This window comes from Somniosus microcephalus, unplaced genomic scaffold, assembly GCF_052327205.1.
Source record: "Somniosus microcephalus isolate GS21.2 unplaced genomic scaffold, FLI_Smic_1.0 unresolved_chr8, whole genome shotgun sequence".
Classification (NCBI taxonomy): domain Eukaryota; kingdom Metazoa; phylum Chordata; class Chondrichthyes; order Squaliformes; family Somniosidae; genus Somniosus; species Somniosus microcephalus.
Genome location: NW_028225186.1, coordinates 39059193 through 39077487, shown reverse-complemented (window position 1 = coordinate 39077487; position 18295 = coordinate 39059193). Strand labels below are relative to the sequence as shown.

General features: G+C 46.1%; 5 non-coding genes across 5 annotated transcripts; all 5 read right to left on the bottom strand.

The window, feature by feature from the left end:
• Window positions 1-780: 780 nt before the first annotated feature.
• On the bottom strand, window positions 781-851 carry trnag-gcc (transfer RNA glycine (anticodon GCC)). The gene has a single exon. It is a non-coding gene; the product is annotated as a tRNA-Gly (tRNA).
• A 2061-nt stretch (window positions 852-2912) lies between these two features.
• trnag-gcc (transfer RNA glycine (anticodon GCC)) lies at window positions 2913-2983 on the bottom strand. The gene has a single exon. It is a non-coding gene; the product is annotated as a tRNA-Gly (tRNA).
• Window positions 2984-5028: 2045 nt separating this feature from the next.
• Window positions 5029-5099, bottom strand: trnag-ccc (transfer RNA glycine (anticodon CCC)). Its single transcript has one exon. It is a non-coding gene; the product is annotated as a tRNA-Gly (tRNA).
• Window positions 5100-7244: 2145 nt separating this feature from the next.
• trnar-ccu (transfer RNA arginine (anticodon CCU)) lies at window positions 7245-7315 on the bottom strand. Its single transcript has one exon. It is a non-coding gene; the product is annotated as a tRNA-Arg (tRNA).
• Window positions 7316-9450: 2135 nt separating this feature from the next.
• On the bottom strand, window positions 9451-9521 carry trnag-ccc (transfer RNA glycine (anticodon CCC)). Its single transcript has one exon. It is a non-coding gene; the product is annotated as a tRNA-Gly (tRNA).
• Between the last annotated feature and the right edge of the window lie 8774 nt (window positions 9522-18295).

Sequence of the window (18295 nt, the reverse complement as noted above, 5' to 3'; positions counted from 1 at the left end):
ACCTGAAATCTATTTGCTTCTGTGCTTTTCTCAGAGATACACAGTCAGAGAAAAGCCGTCGGGATATTGAATAATCAGCACCAAAATATCAAGGACAATACAGAGGAAACAGTAATGCACTGCTTGAGACAAAGTCTCAAACATATGCACGAACACAGATGTGTGCTCACTTTGTGTGAGTATGTCTCAGATATCCATATGATTCATGGAGGCGTGCAGTACAGTGTGAGGCCATTCGGCCAATCGTGCCAGTGCTGTCCACTTGAAAGATCAGACGTGCTTTCTCCCGCTGTTATCTGCATTTCCCTGTCCTCTCTCGTTCCGCAGTGCCCCGCACAAAAGACAAACAGAAGGAGAACACTATGCTAACGAGGAATTGATGCAGGAGGTTTTTATGCAGTTCCTCACCGTTTAAACTTGTTTTAGGTTCAATCTTTCGCTGTTGATCTTTTCCAAGGAGCGCTTTAAGGTGCTGCCAAAACGTTTAAAATTGGGGATGTTAAAATTCCTTCCCGTCGGGGAATTTCACCCCGGTCTCCCGCGTGACAGGCGGGGATACTCACAACGAGACTAACGAGGAAGTGAGCAATGCAATGTCTGTCAGAGTAAGAATCGAGCCTGTTACACAGGAACAGGATGCCATTCAGCCCCTCAAAGCTGTTGCACAGGAACAGGAGCTGAACATTCATACCCTTGATCCACTTGCAAAGGTACAGCTAATAAATTATTTATGCTCATGTGATGTGTTTGCTATGAAATGAATTGTTAAAAAAATTAGCCTGCATTGGCCGGGAATCGAACCCGGGTCTCCCGCGTGGCAGGCGAGAATTCTACCCCTGAACCACCAATGCACGCCCACTTAATCGATTCTATTTTCTGGTAGCTACAATTTATTTTTGACTTTTGTTAATACAAGCGGGGACACTGCGTTAACATAAAAAGCAATATGCAGCAGATACTGCATCTGGAATTGTTGATTAAATGCTGGAAACACTTCGAAGGTCCTGGAAGATCTGTGGACAGAGAAACACAGGGTTAACCTCTCAGGTGCATGAGCTCTCGGTAGAGCTAAGATTTTGCACTTTTCTACTTCCCGTGGGAGTTTCCTTCCAACGTTGTTTAGCTGCTCAAAAATTACATAATTAAGAAACTAACCTTCCCCAAAAGAAAAAATAGGAGCAGGATTGGGCCATTCGGCCCCTCGAGCCCGCCATTTAAAAAGTTCGTGGCTGATGAGATCTTCCACACAACGCAACTTTGCCGCCCGTTCCCCATAACCTTTGACTCCCCTGTAGCTGAAATATATGTCTATCAGACATACAGAACCCGTTTGACGTCTTACAGTGTGGCCCGAGGGATAGTGTGGAGAAGCTGGGATTGCTTTCCTCTGGAGGCTAAGAGGAAATTTAATAGAGGCTTGCAAAATTACAATGGGTTTTGATAGAGGAAATAAAGACAAACGCTTTCCAATGGCAGGAGGGATGGTAACCAGAGGTAGAATTGTCTTATGCAGCGAATGTTAAGGCCTCGTGAATATCAGGATAAGTTATCACGGCCCAGTTACTCTGTCATTCGAGTCTTGCACACGTTGCTAATGTGGCATTTTTCACACTGGCAATGAGTTGACTGATAGCCGTGCTGTGATCAGCTAAGTTTGTTAGGGAGATGCAGTCGGCAAAATAATACATGGAAGACGGATAATTACCGTGACTGTTCTGACACTGTGAGGCAAGGAAGCGAATGCTGCACCTCGGTACCGAATGATGCGCTGCTGACTGTTGAGGCAACAGCAGCGGTGTGGAAAATTGAAAGGTTGATGAGGTGCAAGCATTGTTTCGCGTGGTGCTTTGATTGCTGGCATTTCAAACAGCCAGAAAACGCACTGGTTCCCTGACCGGGAATCGAACCCGGGCCGCGGCGGTGAAAGCGCCGAATCCTATCCACTAGAACACCAGGGAAGCTGTGAGAAGCGGCCTGCCAGCAAGCAGAACAAGGCAGTCTTTCCTCCTTGCTGCTTTGAAATTCAGGTCACTTTCACGCCAGGCAAACTTTTCGTACAAGATGACATTTTTTAGGCGAAATCACAAAGGACATGTTCAGGAAACCAAAGCATCAAGTGCGTGTAGGCGTCCACCTGAAATCTATTTGCTTCTGTGCTTTTCTCAGAGATACACAGTCAGAGAAAAGCCGTCGGGATATTGAATAATCAGCACCAAAATATCAAGGACAATACAGAGGAAACAGTAATGCACTGCTTGAGACAAAGACTCAAACATATGCACGAACACAGATGTGTGCTCACTTTGTGTGAGTATGTCTCAGATATCCATATGATTCATGGAGGCGTGCAGTACAGTGTGAGGCCATTCGGCCAATCGTGCCAGTTCTGTCCACTTGAAAGATCAGACGTGCTTTCTCCCGCTGTTATCTGCATTTCCCTGTCCTCCCTCGTTCCGCAGTGCCCCGCACAAAAGACAAACAGAAGGAGAACACTATGCTAACGAGGAATTGATGCAGGAGGTTTTTATGCATTTCCTCACCGTTTAAACTTGTTTTAGGTTCAATCTTTCGCTGTTGATCTTTTCCAAGGAGCGCTTTAAGGTGCTGCCAAAACGTTTAAAATTGGGGATGTTAAAATTCCTTCCCGTCGGGGAATTTCACCCCGGTCTCCCGCGTGACAGGCGGGGATACTCACAACGAGACTAACGAGGAAGTGAGCAATGCAATGTCTGTCAGAGTAAGAATCGAGCCTGTTACACAGGAACAGGATGCCATTCAGCCCCTCAAAGCTGTTGCACAGCAACAGGAGCAGAACATTCATACCCTTGATCCACTTGCACAGGTACAGCTAATAAATTATTTATGCTCATGTGATGTGTTTGCTATGAAATGAATTGTTAAAAAAATTAGCCTGCATTGGCCGGGAATCGAACCCGGGGCTCCCGCGTGGCAGGCGAGAATTCTACCCCTGAACCACCAATGCACGCCGAATTAATCGATTCTCTTTTCTGGTAGCTACAATTTATTTTTGACTTTTGTTAATACAAGCGGGGACACTGCGTTAACATAAAAAGCAATATGCAGCAGATACTGCATCTGGAATTGTTGATTAAATGCTGGAAACACTTCGAAGGTCCTGGAAGATCTGTGGACAGAGAAACACAGGGTTAACCTCTCAGGTGCATGAGCTCTCGGTAGAGCTAAGATTTTGCACTTTTCTACGTCCCGTGGGAGTTTCCTTCCAACGTTGTTTAGCTGCTCAAAAATTACATAATTAAGAAACTAACCTCCCCCAAAAGAAAAAATAGGAGCAGGATTGGGCCATTCGGCCCCTCGAGCCCGCCATTTAAAAAGTTCGTGGCTGATAAGATCTTCGACACAACGCAACTTTGCCGCCCGTTCCCCATGACCTTTGACTCCCCTGTAGCTGAAATATATGTCTATCAGACATACAGAACCCGTTTGACGTCTTACAGTGTGGAGAAGCTGGGATTGCTTTCCTCTGTAGGCTAAGAGGAAATTTAATAGAGGCTTGCAAAATTACAATGGGTTTTGATAGAGGAAATAAAGACAAACGCTTTCCAATGGCAGGAGGGATGGTAACCAGAGGTAGAATTGTCTTATGCAGCGAATGTTAAGGCCTCATGAATATCAGGATAAGTTATCACGGCCCAGTTACTCTGTCATTCGAGTCTTGCACACGTTGCTAATGTGGCATTTTTCACACTGGCAATGAGTTGACTGATAGCCGTGCTGTGATCAGCTAAGTTTGTTAGGGAGATGCAGTCGGCAAAATAATACATGGAAGACGGATAATAACCGTGACTGTTCTGACACTGTGAGGCAAGGAAGCGAATGCTGCACCTCGGTACCGAATGATGCGCTGCTGACTGTTGAGGCAACAGCAGCGGTGTGGAAAATTGAAAGGTTGAGGAGGTGCAAGCATTGTTTCGCGCGGGTGCTTTGATTGCTGGCATTTCAAACAGCCAGAAAACGCACTGGTTCCCTGACCGGGAATCGAACCCGGGCCGCGGCGGTGAAAGCGCCGAATCCTATCCACTAGATCACCAGGGAAGCTGTGCGAAGCGGCCTGCCAGCAAGCAGAACAAGGCAGTCTTTCCTCCTTGCTGCTTTGAAATTCAGGTCACTTTCACGCCAGGCAAACTTTTCGTACAAGATGACATTTTTTAGGCGAGATCACAAAGGACATGTTCAGGAAACCACAGCATCAAGTGCGTGTAGGCGTCCACCTGAAATCTATTTGCTTCTGTGCTTTTCTCAGTGATACATAGTCAGAGAAAAGCCGTCGGGATATTGAATAATCAGCACCAAAATACCAAGGACAACACAGAGGAAATAGTAATGCACTGCTTGAGACAAAGGCTCAAACACATACACGAACACAGATATGTGCTCACTTTGTGTGGGTATATCTCAGATATCAATATGATTCATGGAAGCTTGCAGTACAGTATGAGGCCATTCGGCTAATCGTGCCAGTGCTGTCCCCTTGAAAGATCAGACGTGCTTTCTCCCGCTGTTATCTGCATTTCCCTGTCCTCTCTCGTTCCGCAGTGCCCCGCACAAAAGACAAACAGAAGGAGAACACTATGCTAACGAGGAATTGATGCAGGAGTTTTTTTTACAGTTCCTCACCGTTTAAAATCATTTTAGGTTCAATTTTTCGCTGTTGATCTTTTCCAAGGAGCACGTTAAGGTGCTGCCCAAAGGTTTAAAATTGGGGATGTTAAAATTCCTCCCCGTCGGGGATTTTCACCCCGGTCTCCCGCGTGACAGGTGGGGATACTCACAAATATACTAACGAGGAAGTGAGCAATGCAATGTCTGTCAGAGTAAGAATCGAGCCTGTTACGCAGAAACAGGATGCCATTCAGCCCCTGAAAACTGTTGCACAGGAACAGGAGCAGAACATTCATTCCCTTGATTCAGTTGCACAGATACAGCTAATATATTATTTATGCTCAAGCGATGTGTTTGCTATGAAATGAATTGTTTAAAATGTTAACCTGCATTGGCCGGGAATCGAACCAGGGTCACCCGCGTGGGAGGCGGGAATTCTACCCCTGAACCACCAATGCACGCCGAGTTAACACATTCCATTTTCTGGTAGCTACAATTTGTTTTTGGCTTTTGTTGATGCAAGCGGGGACACTGCGTTAACATGTAAAGCAAAATGCAGCAGATACTGCATCTGGAATTGTTGACTAAATGCTGGAAACACTTCGAAGGTCCTGGAAGATCTGTGGATAGAGAATCACAGGGTTAACCTCTCAGGTGCATGAGCTCACGGCAGAGCTAAGATTTTGCACTTTTCTAGGTGCCGTGGGAGTTTCCTTCCAACGTTGTTTAGCTGCTCAAAAATTACATAATTAAGAAACTAACCTTCCCCAAAAGAATAAATAGGAGCAGGATTGGGCCATTCAGCCCCTCGAGCCCGCCATTTAAAAAGTTCGTGGCTGATGAGATCTTCGAAACAACGCAACTTTTCCGCCCGTTCCCAATAACCCTTGACTCCCCGACAGACAGAACTCGTTTGACGTCTTACAGTGTGGCCCGAGGGACAAGCGACTTCAGTGATGTTGATGGTGTGGACAAGCTGGAATTGCTTTCCTCTGGAGGCTAAGAGGAAATTCAATAAAGGCTTGCAAAATTTCAAAGGCTTTTGATAGAGGAAATAAAGACAACCGCTTTCCAATGGCAGGAGGGATGGTAACCAGAGGTAGAATTGTCTTATGCAGCGAATGTTAAGGCCTCATGAATATCAGGGTAAATTATCACGGCCCAGGTACTCTGTCATTCGAGTCTTGCACACGTAGCTAATGTGGCATTCTTCACACTGGCAATGAGTTGACTGATAGCCGTGCTGTGATCAGCTAAGTTTGTTAGGGAGATGCAGTCGGCAAAATAATACATGGAAGGCGGATAATAACCGTGACTGTTCTGACACTGTGAGGTACACATAAATGTGGGCATTTAAAGTGTCTTGGTCCCAATGTCATTTCCTGCTGACTTTGAAACAGCAGGCATTTTACAGAAGGCAAGGAAGTGAATGTTGCATCTCGGTACCGAATGTTGCGCTGCTGACTGTTGAGGCAACAGCAGCGTGGAAAGTTGAAAGGTTGATGAGGTGCAAGCATTGTTTCGCGCGGGTGCTTTGATTGCTGGCATTTCAAACAGCCAGAAAAAGCATTGGTTCCCTGACACGGGAATACGAACCCGGGCCGCCGCGATGAAAGCGCCGAATCCTAACCACTAGACCACCAGGGAAGCTGCGAAAAGCTTGCTGCCAGCAAGCAGAACAATGCAGTCTTTCCTCCTTGCTGCTTTGAAATTCAGCTCACTTTCGCGCCAGGCAAACTTTTCGTACAAGATGTCATTTTTTAGGCGAGATCTCAAACGACATGTTCAAGAAACCACAGCATCAATTGCGGGTAGGCGTCCACCTGAAATCTATTTGCTTCTGTGCTTTTCTCAGAGATACACAGTCAGAGAAAAGCCGTCGGGATATTGAATTATCAGAACCAAAATATCAAGGATAACACAGAGGAAATAGTAATGCACTGCTTGAGACAAAGGCTCAAACACATACACGAACACAGATGTGTGCTCACTTTGTGTGGGTATGTCTCAGATATCCATATGATTCATGGAAGCTTGCAGTACAGTATGAGGCCATTCGGCCAATCGTGCCAGTGCTGTCCCCTTGAAAGTTCAGACGTGCTTTCTCCCGCTGTTATCTGCATTTCCCTGTCCTCTCTCGTTCCGCAGTGCCCCGCACAAATGACAAACAGAAGGAGAACACTATGCTAACGAGGAATTGATGCAGGAGCTTTTTATACAGTTCCTCACCGTTTAAAATTATTTTAGGTTCAATTTTTCGCTGTTGATCTTTTCCAAGGAGCACGTTAAGGTGCTGCCCAAAGGTTTAAAATTGGGGATGTTAAAATTCCTCCCCGTCGGGGAATTTCACCCCGGTCTCCCGCGTGCCAGGTGGGGATACTCACAACTATACAAACGAGGAAGTGAGCAATGTCATGTCTGTCAGAGTAAGAATCGAGCCTGTGACACAGAAACAGGATGCTATTCAGCCCCTAGAAAGCTGTTGCAACAGGAACAGGAGCAGAACATTCATACCCTTGATCCAGTTGCACAGATACAGCTAATATATTATTTATGCTCAAGTGAAGTGTTTGCTATGAAATGAATTGTTTAAAATGTTAACCTGCATTGGCCGGGAATCGAACCTGGGTCACCCGCGTAGGAGGCGAGAATTCTACCCCTGAACCACCAATGCACGCCGAGTTAACAAATTCCATTTTCTGTTAGCTACAATTTATTTTTGGCTTTTGTTAATACAAGCGGGGACACTGCGTTAACATAAAAAGCTAAATGCAGCAGATACTGCATCTGGAATTGTTGACTAAATGCTGGAAACACTTCGAAGGTCCTGGAAGATCTGTGGACAGAGAATTACAGGGTTAACCTCTCAGGTGCATGAGCTCACGGCAGAGCTAAGATTTTGCACTTTTCTAGGTGCCGTGGGAGTTTCCATCCAACGTTGTTTAGCTGCTCAAAAATTACATAATTAAGAAACTAGCCTTCCCCAAAAGAATAAATAGGAGCAGGATTGGGCCATTCGGCCACTCGAGCCCCGCCATTTAATAATTTCGTGGCTGATGAGATCTTCGACACAACGCAACTTTTCCGCCCGCTCCCCATAACCCTTGACTCCCCGACATACAGAACTCGTTTGACGTCTTACAGTGTGGCCCGAGGGACAAGCGACTTCAGTTATGTTGATGGTGTGGACAAGCTGGAATTGCTTTCCTCTGGAGGCTAAGAGGAAATTTAATAAAGGCTTGCAAAATTTCAATGGCTTTTGATAGAGGAAATAAAGACAACCGCTTTCCAATGGCAGGAGGGATGGTAACCAGAGGTAGAATTGTCTTATGCAGCGAATGTTAAGGCCTCATGAATATCAGGATAAATTATCACGGCCCAGGTACTCTGTCATTCGAGTCTTGCACACGTAGCTAATGTGGCATTCTTCACACTGGCAATGAGTTGACTGATAGCCGTGCTGTGATCAGCTAAGTTTGTTAGGGAGATGCAGTCGGCAAAATAACACATGGAAGGCGGATAATAACCGTGACTGTCCTGACACTGTGAGGTACACATAAATGTGGGCATTTAAGGTGTCTTGTTCCCAATGTCATTTCCTGCTGACTTTGAAACAGCAGGCATTTTACAGAAGGCAAGGAAGTGAATGTTGCACCTCGGTACCGAATGTTGCGCTGCTGAGGCAACAGCAGCGTGGAAAGTTGAAAGGTTGATGAGGTGCAAGCATTGTTTCGCGCGGGTGCTTTGATTGCTGGCATTTCAAACAGCCAGAAAAAACATTGGTTCTCTGACCGGCAAGCGAACCCGGGCCGCGGCGGTGAAAGCGCCGAATCCTAACCACTAGACCACCAGGGAAGCTGCGGAACGCATACTGCCAGCAAGCAGAACAATGCAGTCTTTCCTCCTTGCTGCTTTGAAATTCAGGTCACTTTCGCGCCAGGCAAACTTTTCGTACCAGATGACATTTTTTAGGCGAGATCACAAACGACATGTTCAAGATACCACAGCATCAATTGCGGGTAGGCGTCCACCTGAAATCTATTTGCTTCTGTGCTTTTCTCAGTGATACACAGTCAGAGAAAAGCCGTCGGGATATTGAATAACCAGCACCATAATATCAAGGACAACACAGAGGAAATAGTAATGCACTGCTTGAGACAAAGGCTCAAACACATACACGAACACAGATGTGTGCTCACTTTGTGTGGGTATGTCTCAGATATCCATATGATTCATGGAAGCTTGCAGTACAGTATGAGGCCATTCGGCCAATCGTGCCAGTGCTGTCCCCTTGAAAGATCAGACGTGCTTTCTCCCGCTGTTATCTGCATTTCCCTGTCCTCTCTCGTTCCGCAGTGCCCCGCACAAAAGACAAACAGAAGGAGAACATTATGCTAACGAGGAATTGATGCAGGAGCTTTTTATACAGTTCCTCACCGTTTAAAATTATTTTAGGTTCAATTTTTCGCTGTTGATCTTTTCCAACGAGCACGTTAAGGTGCTGCCCAAGGGTTTAAAATTGGGGATGTTAAAATTCCTCCCCGTCGGGGAATTTCACCCCGGTCTCCCACGTGACTGGTGGGGATACTCACAACTATACTAACGAGGAAGTGAGCAATGTAATGTCTGTCAGAGTAAGAATCGAGCCTGTTACACAGAAACAGAATGCCATTCAGTCCCTGAAAACTGTTGCACAGGAACAGGAGCAGAACATTCATTCCCTTGATCCAGTTGCACAGATACAGCTAATATATTATTTATGCTCAAGTGATGTGTTTGCTATGAAATGAATTGTTTAAAATGTTAACCTGCATTGGCCGGGAATCGAACCCGGGTCACCCGCGTGGGAGGCGAGAATTCTACCCCTGAACCACCAATGGTTAACAAGTTCCATTTTCTGGTAGCTACAATTTATTTTTGGCTTTTGTTAATACAAGCGGGGACACTGCGTTAACATAAAAAGCTAAATGCAGCAGATACTGCATCTGGAATTGTTGACTAAATGCTGGAAACACTTCGAAGGTCCTGGAAGATCTGTGGACAGAGAATTACAGGGTTAACCTCTCAGGTGCATGAGCTCACGGCAGAGCTAAGATTTTGCACTTTTCTAGGTGCCGTGGGAGTTTCCTTCCAACGTTGTTTAGCTGCTCAAAAATTACATAATTAAGAAACTAACCTTCCCCAAAAGAATAAATAGGAGCAGGATTGGACCATTCGGCCCCTCGAGCCCCACCATTTAATAATTTCGTGGCTGATGAGATCTTCGACACAACGCAACTTTTCCGCCCGCTCCCCATAACCCTTGACTCCCCGACATACAGAACTCGTTTGACGTCTTACAGTGTGGCCCGAGGGACAAGCGACTTCAGTTATGTTGATGGTGTGGACAAGCTGGAATTGCTTTCCTCTGGAGGCTAAGAGGAAATTTAATAAAGGCTTGCAAAATTACAATGGCTTTTGATAGAGGAAATAAAGACAACCGCTTTCCAATGGCAGGAGGAATGGTAACCAGAGGTAGAATTGTCTTATGCAGCGAATGTTAAGGCCTCATGAATATCAGGATAAATTATCACGGCCCAGGTACTCTGTCATTCGAGTCTTGCACACGTAGCTAATGTGGCATTCTTCACACTGGCAATGAGTTGACTGATAGCCGTGCTGTGATCAGCTAAGTTTGTTAGGGAGATGCAGTCGGCAAAATAACACATGGAAGGCGGATAATAACCGTGACTGTCCTGACACTGTGAGGTACACATAAATGTGGGCATTTAAGGTGTCTTGTTCCCAATGTCATTTCCTGCTGACTTTGAAACAGCAGGCATTTTACAGAAGGCAAGGAAGTGAATGTTGCACCTCGGTACCGAATGTTGCGCTGCTGAGGCAACAGCAGCGTGGAAATTTGAAAGGTTGATGAGGTGCAAGCATTGTTTCGCGCGGGTGCTTTGATTGCTGGCATTTCAAACAATCAGAAAAAGCACTGGTTCCCTGACCGGGAATCGAACCCGTGCCGCGGTGGTGAAAGCGCCGAATCCTAACCACTAGACCACCAGGGAAGCTGCGGAAAGCATCCTGCCAGCAAGCAGAACAATGCAGTCTTTCCTCCTTGCTGCTTTGAAATTCAGGTCACTTTCGCGCCAGGCAAACTTTTCGTACAAGATGTCATTTTTTAGGCGAGATCACAAACGACATGTTCAAGATACCACAGCATCAATTGCGGGTAGGCGTCCACCTGAAATCTATTTGCTTCTGTGCTTTTCTCAGTGATACACAGTCAGAGAAAAGCCGTCGGGATATTGAATAACCAGCACCATAATATCAAGGACAACACAGAGGAAATAATAATGCACTGCTTGAGACAAAGACTCAAACACATACACGAACACAGATGTGTGCTCACTTTGTGTGGGTATGTCTCAGATATCCATATGATTCATGGAAGCTTGCAGTACAGTGTGAGGCCATTCGGCCAATCGTGCCAGTGCTGTCCCCTTGCAAGATCAGACTTGCTTTCTCCCGCTGTTATCTGCATTTCCCTGTCCTCTCTCGATCCACAGTGCCCCGCACAAAAGACAACCAGAAGGAGAACACTATGCTAACGAGGAATTGATGCAGGAGGCTTTTTTCAGTTCCTCACCGTTTAAAATTATTTTAGGTTCAATTTTTCGCTGTTGATCTTTTCCAAGGAGCACGTTAAAGTGCTGCCCAAAGGTTTAAAATTGGGGATGTTAAAATTCCTCCCCGTCGGGGAATTTCACTCCGGTCTCCCGCGTGACAGGTGGGGATACTCACAACTATACTAACGAGGAAGTGAGCAATGTAATGTCTGTCAGAGTAAGAATCGAGCCTGTTACACAGGAACAGGATGCCATTCAGCCCCTGAAAGCTGTTGCACAGGAACAGGAGCAGAACATTCATACACTTGATCCAGTTGCACAGATACAGCTAATATACAGCTAACATACACAACGCAACTTTGCCGCCCACTCCCCAAAACCCTTCACTCCCCTGTAGCTGAAATATATGTCTTTCAGACATACAGAACCCGTTTGACGGCTTAGAGTGTGGCCCGATGGACAAGCGACTTCAGTTGTGTTGATTGTGTGGAGAAGCTGGGATTGCTTTCCCCTGGAGGCTAAGAGGAAATTTAATAGAGGCTTGCAATATTACAGTGGGTTTTGATAGAGGAAATATAGACAAACGCTTTCCAATGGCAGAAGGGATGGTAACCAGAGGTAGAATTGTCTTATGCAGCGAATGTTAAGGCCTCATGAATATCAGGATAAGTTATCACGGCCCAGGTACTCTGTCATTCGAGTCTTGCACACTTTGCTTATGTGGCATTTTTCACACTGGCAATGAGTTGACTGATAGCCGTGCTGTGATCAGCTAAGTTTGTTAGGGCGATGAATTCGGCAAAATAATACATGTAAGGCGGATAATCACCGTGACTGTTCTGACACTGTGAGGTACACATAAATGTGGGCATTTCAAGTGTCTTGTTCCCAATGTCATTTCCTGCTGACTTTGAAACAGCAGGCATTTTACAGAAGGCAAGGCAAGTGAATGTTGCACCTCGATACCGAATGATGCGCTGCTGATTGTTGAGGCAACAGCAGCGGTGTGGAAAGTTGAAAAGTTGATGCATTGTTTCGCGCGGGGGCTTTGATTGCTGGCATTTTAAACTGCCAGAAAACGCACTATTTTCCTGACCGGGTAATCGAATTCGGGTCGCGGTGGTGAAAGCGCCGAATCCGAACCACTATACCACCAGGGAAACTGCGAAAAGCGTCCTGCCAGCAAGCAGAACAATGCAGTCTTTCCTCCTTGCTTCTTTGAAATTCAGGTCACTTCCACGCCAGGCATCTTTTCGTACAAGATGACATTTTTTAGGCGGGATCACAAAGGACATGTTCAGGAACCCACAGCATCAAGTGCGGGTAGGCATCCACCTGAAATCTATTTGCTTCTGACCCACTGACCACAAGCTGACCGATCACAAAGAAAGTGACCAAATGATCACAATCTGAAAGAACACACAGAAACTGACCCATTGACTAAAACCTGATGGAACAAACACTGAAACTCTCACACTGACCACAAACTGACCTAAGACACCGAAAGTGACCCATTGACCACAACCTGAACAAACACACAGAAAGTGACCAACTGAACAAATCATGACTGAAGAAACAGAAACTGACCCACTGACAACAACTTAACCGAACACAGAGAAACTGTACCACTGATCAAACACTGATGGCACTGACAGAAAATGATCCACTGACCACAAACTGACCGAAAACAAAGAAACAAACCCACTGACCACAAACTGACCGAGCACACAAAGACTGGCACAATGAGCTCAACCTGAACAAACTCACAGAAACTGACCCATCGGACACAACATGACCAAACTCACAGAATCTGACAAAATGACAACAACCTTACTGAGCACACAGAACTGACCCACTGACCAAAACTTGAACAAACACAAAGAAACTGAATCACTGAAGACAACCAGACGTAACACACATAAATTGGCTCACTTACCACAACCTGACCGAACACAAAGTAACTGACACACTGTCCACAACCTGATCGAACATACTGATTCTGATACACTAACCACAACGTGACTGAACACACATAAACTGACATACTGACCAAAAAGTGACCGAACACACAGAAACGAACCCACTGACCACAACCAGACCGAAAGCACAGAAACTGACCCACTGACCACAACCTGGCTGATCAAACATAAACTGACACAGTGACCAAGTCCTGACTGAACACACAGAAACTGACCCACTGACCACAACCTGACAAAACACACAGAAACTGGCCCACTAACCACAACATGACCAAACACACAGAAACAAAACCACTGACCACAACATGTCCGATCACAAATAAACTGACCCACTGACCACAAATTGACCGAACACACAGAAACTGACCCACTGACCACAACCTGACAGACCACACAGCAACTGACACACTGACGGCAACCTGTATGATCACACAGAAACTGACCCACTAACCACCACCTTTCCAAACAAACAGAAACTGATCCACTGACCACATACTGACCAAAGTCAACCAAACTGAACCACTGATCGCAGCCTGCCCAAAACTCAGAAACTGACCTTCTGATGATAACCTGGCCGGACATGCAGAAACTGGCCAACTGAACACAACCTGACCGAACACACAGAAACTGACACTCTGACCACAGCCTTACCAAACACAAAGAAACTGACCCACTGACCACAACCTGACTGAACACACAAAAACTGTCCCACTGACCACAACCTGACCAAAGACACTGAAACTGACACACTGACCACAAATTGAACGAGCACACAGAAATTGAGCAACTGACCACATTCTGACCAATCACATAGAAACTGACCCACTGACCACAATCTGACTGAACACACAGAAACTGACCCACTGAGCAGAACCTGACTGAACACACAGAAACTGACCCACTGACAACACATGACAGAACAAATAGAAACTGGCCCATTGACCACAACCTGACCGAACTGAACCAGACTGAGCCACTGACCACAACCTGACAAAACATGCAGAAACTGACCTTCTGGCCATGACCTGAGCGAAGACACAGAAACTGACCGACTGACCACAACATGACCAAACACAAAGTACCTGACCCACTGTCAACAACCTGGCTGAACACACAGAAACTGACCCACTGACCACAACCTGACAGAAAACACGGAACCTGACACAATGACCACAACCTGAACGAGCACACAGAAACTGACACACTGAACAAATACTGAACGTACACAGTGAAACTGACCCACTGAGCACAACCTGAGAGAGCACGCAGTAACTGAGCAACTGGCCACAAACTGACCAATCACATACAAACTGACCCACTGACCACAACCTGATCGAACAAACAGAAACTGGCCCACTGACCACATACTGACCGAACTCAACCAGACTGAGCAACTGACCACAACCTGACCGAACATGCAGAGTATCACACACTGACATATCCAGACCGAAAACACAGGATATGATCCACTGACCACAACCTGACCGAACAGACAGAAACTGACCCATTGACCACAACCTGACCGAACAATCAGTGAAACTGACCCACTGACCAAAACATGAGAGAGCACACAGAAACTGATCTTCCAACCACAACCTGAGTGAACACAAAGCAACCGACCCATTGACCACAACCTGACCAACTGAACAAATCCTGACAACTTGGCTGAACACACAGAAATTGATCCACGGACCACACACTGACAGAACTGACAGAAAATTATCCACTGACCACAACCTGACCGAACACCCATAAACAAACCCACTGGGCACAAACTGACCGAGCACACAGAAACTGACCCACTGACCACAACCTGACCAAACACACAGAATCTGACAAACTGATGACAACCTGACCGAACAAACAGAAACTGACACATTGACCACAACCTGACCGAAAAAACACTGAAACTGACCCACTGACCATAACATGACCAAGCACACAGAAACTGATCTACCTACCACAAGCTGACCGAACACACAGAAACCGACCCATTCACCGAAACCTGGCCAAACACACAGCAAATGACCAAATGAACAAATCCTGACAGAACACACAGAAAATGAACATTGGACAACAACTTGACGGAACAGACAGAAACTGACCCACTGACCACAAAATGATGGAACCCACAGAAACTGATCCGCTGACCACAAACTGACTGAACACACAGAAACTGACTAACTGACCATATTGGACCAAACACACAGAAATTGACACACTGACCACAATTTGTCCGAACAGAGAAACACTGACCCATTGACCACAATCTGACCCAATACACTCACAGTGACCAAATGACCACAACCTGACCGAGTACACCAAAACTGAACCACTGATACAACCTGACGGTGCACAGAGAAACTGACTCACTGACCAGAACATGACCGAACACACAGAAACTGACCCATTGACCACAACCTGACCGAACAAACACTGAAACTGACCCACTGATCAAAACATGATAGAGCACACAAAAACTGACCTTCAAACCACAACCTGAGCGAACACAGAGTAACCGACCCATTGACCACAACCTCTACAATCACACAGAAACTGACCAACTGATAAAATCCTGACAACTTGACTGAACACACAGAAACTGATCCACGGACCACACACTGACGAAACTGACAGAAATATATCCACTGACCACAACCTGACCGAACACACATAAACAAACCCACTGGGCACAACCTGACCGAGAACACAGAAACAGACCCACTGACCACAACCTGACCAAACACACAGAATGTGACAAACTGACGACAACCTGACCGAACAAACAGAAACTGACACATTGACCACAACCTGACCGAAAAAACACTGAAACTGAACCACTGACCATAACATGACGAAGCACACAAAAACTGACCTTCCAAGCACAACCTGACCGAACACAAAAACCGACCCATTGACCGCAACCTGGCCAAACACACAGCAACTGATCAAATGAACAAATCCTGACAGAACACACAGAAACTGAACATCTGACAACAACTTGACGGAACAGACAGAAACTGACCTACTGACCACACAATGACGGAACCCACAGAAACTGATCCGCTGACCACAAATTGACTGAACACACAGAAACTGACCAACTGACCATATTCGGACCGAACACATGGAAATTGACACACTAAAAACAACTTCTCCGAACAGACAAACACTGGCCCATTGACCACAATCTGACCCAATACACTCAAAGTGACCAAGTGACCACAACCTCACCGAGTACGCCAAAACTGAACCACTGACAACAACCTGACGGTGCACAGAGAAACTGACGCACTGACCAGACCCTGACTGAACACACAGAAAGTGACCAAATGACCACAACCTGACAGAACACACAGAAACTGACTTACTGATCACCGCCTCTCCGAACACACAGAACCTGACCCACTGACCACCACCTGTCCAGCACAAAGTAAGTGACCCACTGATAACAGTTTGACCACACACACAGAAACTTACGCATGGAACATATCCTGACCGATCAGACAGAAACTGAAACACTGACCAAATCCTGACTCACAATACAGAAACTGACCCATTGACAACAGCCTGTCCCAACACAGAGAAACTAACCCACTGACAACAACCTGACTGAACACACCGAAACTGACAAAATAACCACAACCTGAGTGAACAAACAGAAACTGACCCATTGATCACAACCTGACCGAACACACAGAAACTGATACAATGACCAACTCCTGACTGAGCACACAGAAACTGTCACGCTGACCACAACTTGAATGAACACACAGGAATTGACCCACTGGCGACAACCTGACCAAACACGCAGAAAGTGACCCATAGACCAGCACCTGTCAAAACACACAGATACTGACCCACTGACAACAACCTGGCTGAAGACACAGAAATTCACTCATGAACACAACCTGGCCGAACACACACAAACTGACCAATGACCACAAACTGACCGAACAAACAGAAACTGACCCACTAACCACAACCTGATGGAACACAGATAAACTGGCCCACATACCACAGCCAGACTGAGCACACAGAAACTGTCCCACTGACCAGAACCTGACAGAACACATAGAATCTGACCCACTGTACAAATCCTGGCCGAACACACAGAAACTGACCCACTGACAACGTTTTGACGATACACACAGAAACTGACCCACTGACCAGATCCTCTCCGAACAGACAGAAATTGACCCATTGAACACAACCTGACCGAGTACATAGGAACTGACACACTGAGCAAATCCTGACCGAACACACAGAAACTGGGACACTAACAAAAACTTGACTGAACACACAGAAACTGACCCACTGACCACAAACTGAAGGAATCGACAGAAATTGTTCCACTGACCACAACCTGACTGAACACACAGAAACTGACCCACTTAACACATTCTGAACGGACTCACAGAATATGACCCACTGACAAAAATCTGACCGAGCACACAGTAACTGACCCAGTGACCACAACCTGACCAAACACACACAAACTCACCCACTGACCACAACCTTACCGAACACACAGATCCTGACTCACTGACCACAACCTGACCAAACACACAGAAACGGACCCACTGACCACAACCTGATCGACCACACAGAAACTGAGCAACTGACCACAAACTGACCAAACACACAGAAACTGACACACTGACCACAACTTGAATGAACACACAGGAATTGACCCACTGACGACAACCTGACATAACATGCAAAAAGTGACCCGTAGACCAGCACCTGTCAATACACACAGAAACTGACCCACTGACAAAAACCTGGCTGAAGACACAGAAACAGACTCATGAACACAACCTGGCCGAACACACACAAACTGACCAATGACCACAAACTGACCGAACACACAGAAACTGATCCACTAACCCCAACCTGATGGAACACAGAGAAACTGGCCCACATACCACAGCCAGACTGAGCACACAGAAACTGTCCCACTGACCAGAACCTGGCAGAACACATAGAATCTGACCCACTGAACAAATCCTGGCCGAACACACAGAAACTGACCCACTGACAACATTCTGAAGATACACA